Raw genomic sequence first — 8,296 nt, forward strand, 5'->3', positions numbered from 1 at the left:
ACATACAGTATATAAGGCCGCCACTGTGTACAGTAGGTCATCATGAGTCTATTAAAACCCATAAGCCATAAAGGCCTGAGGCCAATTCTACAAATGCCTTGTACTGTAAGTCAGTAGTTCTCACACTTTCAATATATATTAAAAAAAGCTTGTATGCCTGCTATTTTAGTATTTTTCAATAGCCAACGCAAAAATCTAAAATGATGCAGATGCTTTCTCGCTTTTAATGGAGAAAGGATACGTGAACATGAACACAGATTATATTTTGCATCGTGCACCACTGAAAAATATATTCTACCCATCTATCTATAAATGGACCATGTCTCTGTACTCACACGTACAGTACGTACCTACTGTGTGTACGGCTGTAATGCACGTAACTCGAGAACCGTTATCCCGACCAACTTCAACTTCGACACACATATGCCCGGTGTCGAGTTGGTCAGACCCACGGTTGTACCGCCACAAAAGGCCTCTGGCCGGGCTCTGGACATGCTCCATATAGGCTATGGAGCTGGGCTGTTCTGAGTTCTGACATCACAACACTCCATATTTGGGCAAGCCTGACACAGAACTCCATATATAGGAATAAAGGGACACAGAGAGACAGATACAGAAATCTCTATGAGCAAAAAAGGGACACAGACAGATGGGTGGAACGGGTACTCTGACACGGGTACAACGGGTATTGCATATAGGCAATAATGTAGGGTCCATTTGGTTCCTCAAGTCGTTTTGCTCTTGGTTGCAAATCAATCACTCAATCAATAACATAACATAATTTTTGTCCTTGTCAACTGCAAGTTAGAGAAAGAAGGGAACTTACCAGTATGAACTCCTGTCTCTATACTGACACTTCAGTGCGTCTTATTTTGAAGAGCCACTTGGCACTTATGTACAGGAAGTGTGTCTGTCTGACTATAGTGTAGTTACAACTAGCTACTTGTTGGTGCTGCATGGGAGAAAGCTCCTGAAAGTGCGTTTTTTGGCTCGTTCAGATTAACTGCATGTTTACTAACGTCAACACCATGGACTGTGGAAGTGGAAGTGGAAGTACTGATTCTTTAATCATCCTTTGCAGTAGTGGTGGTGAGTTTAGAATTGTTTTGGATTGTTTTGCGCTCTCTCTCTCTCTCTCTCTCTCTCTCTCTACTTTGAGCCACGCTCCGCTCCCCCCCGCGCCCCCCCTGTTGCTACACGTGCTTCACTGCTTTTGTGTTAGCCATGAAGTCCACAGCTGTTGTTAGTTGTGGTATGATAATGAGGGTTTGTTTTCAGGTCTGTCATAATTGATACAAAAGCTTTCATATACATAAAGAAAGAAAACAAAAAGACACAGAGCGAAAAAACTCCATAGACACATATGTTTTCGCTCTGTCATTTTGTAGGCTATATTAAAGCCTACAAAACGGGTTGGTCAGTGTGCAGCTATATTATGGGAAAATATTAACATTCCAGACATGCTTAATGATGTGTACAATTTATTGAAGATGGGGGACAGCCAGTGTTTGTCACGTGTAGGTGAGGTAAGGACCCAAACGCAGGACAGCCAGGCATGTAGTGTTAGAAACCATGAAATGGTGTTTTAATTCAGAAGACAGGTGAACATGAAATAACTTAAAACAGACTGAAACAGGTGACAGGATACAATGACTCAACAAGGACTGACTGGGGAACAAGACTGATATACACATGAGGGTTGATTACAAAATGAGACACAGCTGGAGCAAACATAGAACCATGAAAACTAGACCAGGGAACAAAACATAGAAATACAAGACCTAGACTGTACAATAAATGACAAAAGTCTGTGACTGTGACAGTGTTGCCATGTCTGCTTATTATAATGTGACCTTTGGCTTGTTTTTCTGTAAAGTTGCTTGTAAATATTGGTAGTTGTGGGTTGTAGTTTCTGGGCTTGTTTCTAAAATGTACTGTAGGTGCTTGGCTTGTTTCCTAAATTATGTTTAAACCAGTTCTTAAACATTTTCATGTCAAGGACCCGCAAATTAATATGCATTTGACCACAGACTTCCATCTTAAAATATTATGTGCCAGGGACCCCCATACACAATTGTTTATTTAAAATGTTAAAAAAGTATTACCGGTACACATTTTGTCAATAACTGCCAGGTAATTATACTTTCACACAGGTGTCATGTTTCATTTGTTTCTAGATCCTAGATTCTTTTTGAAAATACTCAAAATAGGTCTTTCTTTCAATCATTTATTTTTTCATTTTTTGCACAAACTGATACATGACTCACATATACGTACCGTACAGCCTAACACCGACATACCTACATACTGTACATTATACATACATACATACATACATCCATACATCATCTTCTTCTTACTACTTATATAATTATTCTTCAAAATCATAAAACCTTTGTACTACAAACTAAGAAAAATCCATCCATGTCTCCTTGGAGAACATGTGTGAGCCGTTCTAGTGGGAGCAGTTGTAGAACATTATGGAGCCAACTTGATACAGATGTAACAACATCCCCAATCCAACATTGTAGTATTGACATTTTACAACCTATAGCACAGTACCATAGGATACTCAGGATTCTCTTAAATCTATTAAATTCGGGTGCCTACATTGTAGGGGATCTAGTTTGATCCTTAGCCCTGTTATAATAGAGATTTCGTTCTTCACTTCCACCCCACATTTTTGGATTTCTGGACAGAGCCACATTAGGTGCACATTATGTGCCCACGTTTTCCTTACATTTTAGACATGTACCAGAGCAGTCTTTATCATATTTGCTCCTTTGATATGGTGTAGTTTGTAATTTATGTATAATCTTGAATTGGATTTCCTGAGGCTTGTAGTTGCAACATATCTTTTTACTATTTAACATATTATTTTTCCATTGATGGTCATTAATTGCAATTTGTAAGTCCCATTCCCACGACTGCCTGCTGATGTTGGTATTAACGTTCCTTATGGAAATCTTTGATATATATAACTTGTTTTTTTCTTCTTCAGCCGGCAGACCTGGTGAACAAGTCCCTCAATCTGCTCTGGTCCATGTCCTTTTTTATACTGGGGTATGGAATTTAGATAACTTCGAATTTGTAAATATCTAAAAAAACAAAAAGTCCCATATTGTTCCTGTAGTTGTCCAAAAGACTTCAAGGTACCATGCTGGTATAGATAATTTATCACCTGAATTCCTACGGTATGCCATTCCTTGAACCCAGGGTCATTACAAGAGGGGATAAAATTGGGGTTGTTAACAATCAGGGTGTTAAAATGAGCCCCAATACCTGGTAACAATTTAGCATCGGTTATGAATGGTAGATTTGGTAGTAATATAGTTACATCCCTGTGGTACAACCATGTTGAGTTGGGGTCTTGTTCCACCCATTCTCCTAGATTGTTCACTACTGTTGCCTATTGATAATATATTGAAAGTTGGGGACTGCTAATCCTCCCTTTTCCAATATAGGTCTATGTACATGCTCACAACGATTTGCGATGCATTGAACATTTGAAAGTGTGAGAACTACTGATTTAGAAGGCATTTCGTAGAATTGGCCTCAAGTCTTTGACAATTCTGTGTCCATCTTTATTAGTTGTGTGCGTGCGTGTGTGTGTGTGTGCCCATATTGCCATACTTGTTTTCATATTGTAGGTGCTTGTTTCTCTCGCAAAATCTGGCAGAAGCCTCCTGAGGCGTCATCTTGGACACAATTTATAGACAGAGGTTTTATGTCATCCTAAAAAAAGTGTCATATAAATAAGGATATATGCATTTGCTATACAGCACAATACATTTAATTAAGAACATCCATGCAAAACATATGCTGACGCCGAGAGTAGCTGAGTACTAGGCTGGGCACCATTCCATTTCGGGTTCATGAACCGGTCGGAAGCGGATGATATCACTACGTCATGTCGTAGTATTGTTTTGTAGTCAGTAATCTTCCGGAACTTCCTTTTCCCTCAAACCGATTTTTCTCAATAAAAGCTACAGGCTACGAGAGCTTTTATTGTTATTCTTCCGGTTTGAGGGAAAAGGAAATTTGTTTTGATGGTTCTTGCCTGATGACTACTAGGGCTGACCTTCGATCACGTTTTTGATGATCGACACTTCGATATAACTTCGATATAAATCGTCGACGCTTCAAAACCCAACGGGGGGGGGGGGGGGGGGGGGTGCGATGCGAGGTGCGCGATGCGAGGCGCGCACCTTAAACAATAGCGGAGAGAAAGGCATGCTTGGATTGGTCTCATTTATTTAAAACGATAAGCAACAACTGTTACCTCTCAAAAAAAAATATATAGCCTATAATCCAGAAAATGTAGGGATTTAGCTTCTCTTCCGATTGAAACTCAGATGTGAAAACACCAAAAAAAGCACCAGTCCTGGAGCTCCAGGCGCGCTAATTTGCGCCGCGGTCTACGCCGCTCTCAAACCCTTCCGACGAGGCTCTTTCTTGGGGTAGAAAAGTGAGGATGACCGCGGCTCAAATTAGCGCACCTGGAAGTCCCTCGGAGCTGAGGGGGAGAGGGGAGGAGGCGTTGCAGTGCTGCGAGGCGCGAGCATGGCTCACGGACCAAATGGGGCCGTCTCGCGGACCAAAAGCGGTCGCTTTTTTTTTAATGACTATTCGATTCAAAATTTAAAAATCGATTCCCGTGCGTATCGATCGAACATCGAGTAATCGATTTTTTTGGGTCAGCCCTAATGACTACAAAACAATGCTACAACATGACGTAACGATATCATCCGCTCCCGACCGGGTCATACGGCACTTTTGGAACAGAGACCAGGCTTTCCTCCTCCGAGGTGGAAAGCCTGGTGAGGCGAGGTTAGCTGAGTACAAGTCACAGCCCGTGGGAGTACGTCATCCACAGTCAAATCTAAATTAAGTGTGAGAGAATTAATGTAGACTGTGTTCTACAAGATTGAATATAACTTAAGTAGAATAAATACACATTTCACAGTCTTGCTACCACAATACACTATGGAACAGAGCCTTAATTAGTGTCATTTTGTACATTACGCAACTATGGCTGCTGTGTAAAGGTCTATGGGCAGATGGGCTCTATGCACAGCAGCCATATTGGAAAGAAATTGGGCCCTTATCCTTATGTTACCAACGATACTAACGAAGAAGAAGAATTTCAAGGACCCCCATGATTGTTGTGAACTAAGTCTCAGGGTTAGACAACCGTAAGGGGCCATTTGGAACCCCCTCAAGGAAGCACGAGGGTCCCTGGATCCCACTTTGAGACCCACTGGTGTAGCAGAGTGTTTCCAGTGGGTAAACATGCACAATATCAGCACCCTGACTCTTGTTTGACCAGAATGGAACAGAGCCTTCATTAGCAGCATTGGTAAAAAAACAAAAACATTTCTTACCAATATGGCTGTTGTGCATATAACCTATTCTGTCTTTAATCTTGAGCTGGCTAAGGGCTTCATATATTCCACCAGTCCACGGCACCTTTTAAAAGTTGTCTTCAAACGTATATAGAATACGGCCAGAAGGCGGCCGCATTCGCTGAGCGCGTAATTAGCTGCTGCCTTAGAGTAAAGCAGACGTTAATTTCATGCAGCTTACAAGTGCAAATTGCCACCCTCAAGGCGCAGGGGCAATATGATGTAAATCTGGCATTGACACGTTAAACTCAAGCGGACTTAACAGGAGTAATAATCAAATCTTTCCCCAGATACTAGGTTGCAGGGAGGGAGGCAGATGAACTAGGCAGGTGAATGCCTGCATGGTCCATAGCACCAGATTGCCATTAAATGTAAACTACTTGAACACAACTGCATATTCTGGGGGGAACATTAACCAAAGAGCCAACTCACGTCCAATTTACTACGGTCTAGAGCAAGCGTCTTCAACGTTTTTCAGGCCAAGGACCCCTTAGCTGAGAAAGAGATGAAGCAGGGCCCCCCCCCAATCCATATTGGATTTGTAAACTTGACCTTTGGCTCCGTACTTGGTCTGCTCTTTATTTTTCCTATTATCTAGTCTACACCAAACCTCAAAAATAGTTTTGACTGATGTTCCCCTCAGAATAGGAATGGTACGGTTCAAGTATAGTCAATGTACAAAAATGATCCTCACACAAATACCCCCCTGTGTTTCATGTCATAGGTCACATCTCACGTACACACCTGACACGAATTCTGACCATGGTCGACAATGGTCGACTCCATTGGATCAATGGTAAAAATGTCATCACAGGAAACCGGTTCAAATCTGGGGTAGAAGTTACATAGTGCTGCTTTAAGGGATTAACATTAATTGTGGCTGCATTTCATTGGGGTGTGTGCCAGCATGGAGTTATGCTGCATTCACAGTTTCACACGGGCAGATGCAAAGGGCGAGGTATTCCTCCAGCCAGGAATCCCTGGAGAAGAAGGCCGGTTCCTCCCGATATTATATATTAGAAAAAAGATAAAGGGAAAAAAAATATCTACAAGCTCACAATGACTGCTCACATTGTAGATCTGCTATTTTCACAATATGTATTTTTGGAGCCGAGTCAAACTCTGTAATGCCTCAACCCCTGAGACTAACTGTTTATCAGGGTACCCAGTTGAAATATGATACTTTTTTAGGGTCCCCAGTTCAAATCAAATTTGATATTATGATTATTTTGGGGGGTCCCCACTCCCCAGTTGAAATATGTGTGGGGTAAACTGCCTGAAATGTTTGGGAACCGTTTCTGTAGGCTATAAGGAGCTGTCCATGCTGGCACACAGAAAACACCTAACTGATACACACACCCATGAAGTGAATGTTATTTCCTTCAGCTGTGTTTGCCCGTCCAAAATGTCTGCGGTGAGTGACAAGGGTCGACTCTACGGTATTACAGTAGGTATTATCTCAGTGGTATAGCAGCGGGAGGGCTATCGTATTACCATTATATCAAAGGTCAACTCTATGGTATTACAGTAGGTATTACAGTAGGTATTATCTCAGTGGTATAGCAGCGGGAGGGCTATCGTATTACCATTATTGCTATAACGCAGTTGACCTGATGCACAGTGCATCAGCTCTGTTTTGGAAACAATTTAACAAACTCCAGCTGTCAGCAGAACTATAGAATTTTAAGCACAAAATGCAAACTTTAACCAGCTACTAATTACTACATGATGATAAAACAAGGAACGTCTCAGCAGACATTCTGGCCCTCATCAAAGTCTTTGAACTGGCTGGCTGCCCATTCCGTGTTCAGCAAGAAAGTTTAGGTAGAGAAGGCTGGTTCCTCCTGTTTTAAAAAAAGTACATCTTTAGTTCAGTGGTTCTGCAAACCTTTTCAAGTATTAAAAAAAGAAAAAAGAAAGAACTCATTATAGCCCATCTGGTATTTTCAAATATCCTATGAGTATACTAGTGTTAAAGTGGTGGAAATAATTGTTGATGCTATACGGAATTAACAAATTCTTCTGGGGACCCCTTCGAACTCCCTCAAGAACCCCTGGGGGTCCCCGCCTCCCCTGACCCCGTTCCGAGAACCACTGCTTTAGTTTATATGACCAACACAATGTCTAGAACTTTTTAAACAATAATTAAAAAAATATGATGTTGTTTCTTCTGGCCCAGCAGGCATGCTAAGAGACATCCAGGCAGGGGAAAGCTCTGACACTATAGATTTTTTATTCTCTACCCATAGTGATTGTGTGCAGCAGGACAGTCCCAAAGCAGATGGAGAAATTAACCTTGATTGCTGCAATTGTGTCAGCCTGGAATCTGGAACAATTAAGGCTTGCCGGCAAACCAGAACAAAATGTTTAAACAAACTAAAGGTGCAGGAGGTATAGGGAGATAGAGGGACAAAAGCAGATGGCATTTTAGCTGAACGGTTAGCATCAGGGAGTAGGGATTTAAAAAGTTGGAAGAACAGACTGAAAAATAGACGCCCCCGACCCCGGCCACCGGGGGCCAGGCCGGGACAGATTTTAGTTTTGGGCCGCGGGAAGGTCCATGCGTCTCGTGGCTGTATAAGGCTGTGTTGACTCGCGCCTCAAAACGATCATACACATTTTTTGATCGTACTGTATCATCTAACAGGATATTCGTTTTCAGCACCATGGACACAGAAACTATAAGTAAGTAGTTTGGAGAGAGGCTTATTGTCTGCATCAGCAGGAGTGCGGGAGTCTATCCCTGTTGCGCACTGCGCTATAGCGGCTAGACCCCTGGTACATGGATTGCTGAGGTGGAGCTACCGTACCTTGGAGAAACACAGCAGTATACTGAGTTGAAAGGTTTCAGCACCATGGACGGAGACACAATGAGTCGCTGGCTTTTAACC

At 42.0% G+C, this 8,296-nt stretch overlaps 1 protein-coding gene across 1 annotated transcript in view; it reads left to right on the forward strand.

Annotated features, from left to right (window-relative positions):
* Positions 1–8,296, forward strand: part of LOC310859515 (glutamate receptor ionotropic, NMDA 2A-like) — a gene marked incomplete at its 3' end in the record, with an annotated part of 245,531 nt that overhangs the window by 26,527 nt on the left and 210,708 nt on the right. The window lies entirely within an intron of this gene.

This window comes from Protomyctophum parallelum (genome assembly GCF_964188405.1).
Source record: "Protomyctophum parallelum genome assembly, chromosome: 5".
NCBI classification, from domain to species: domain Eukaryota; kingdom Metazoa; phylum Chordata; class Actinopteri; order Myctophiformes; family Myctophidae; genus Protomyctophum; species Protomyctophum parallelum.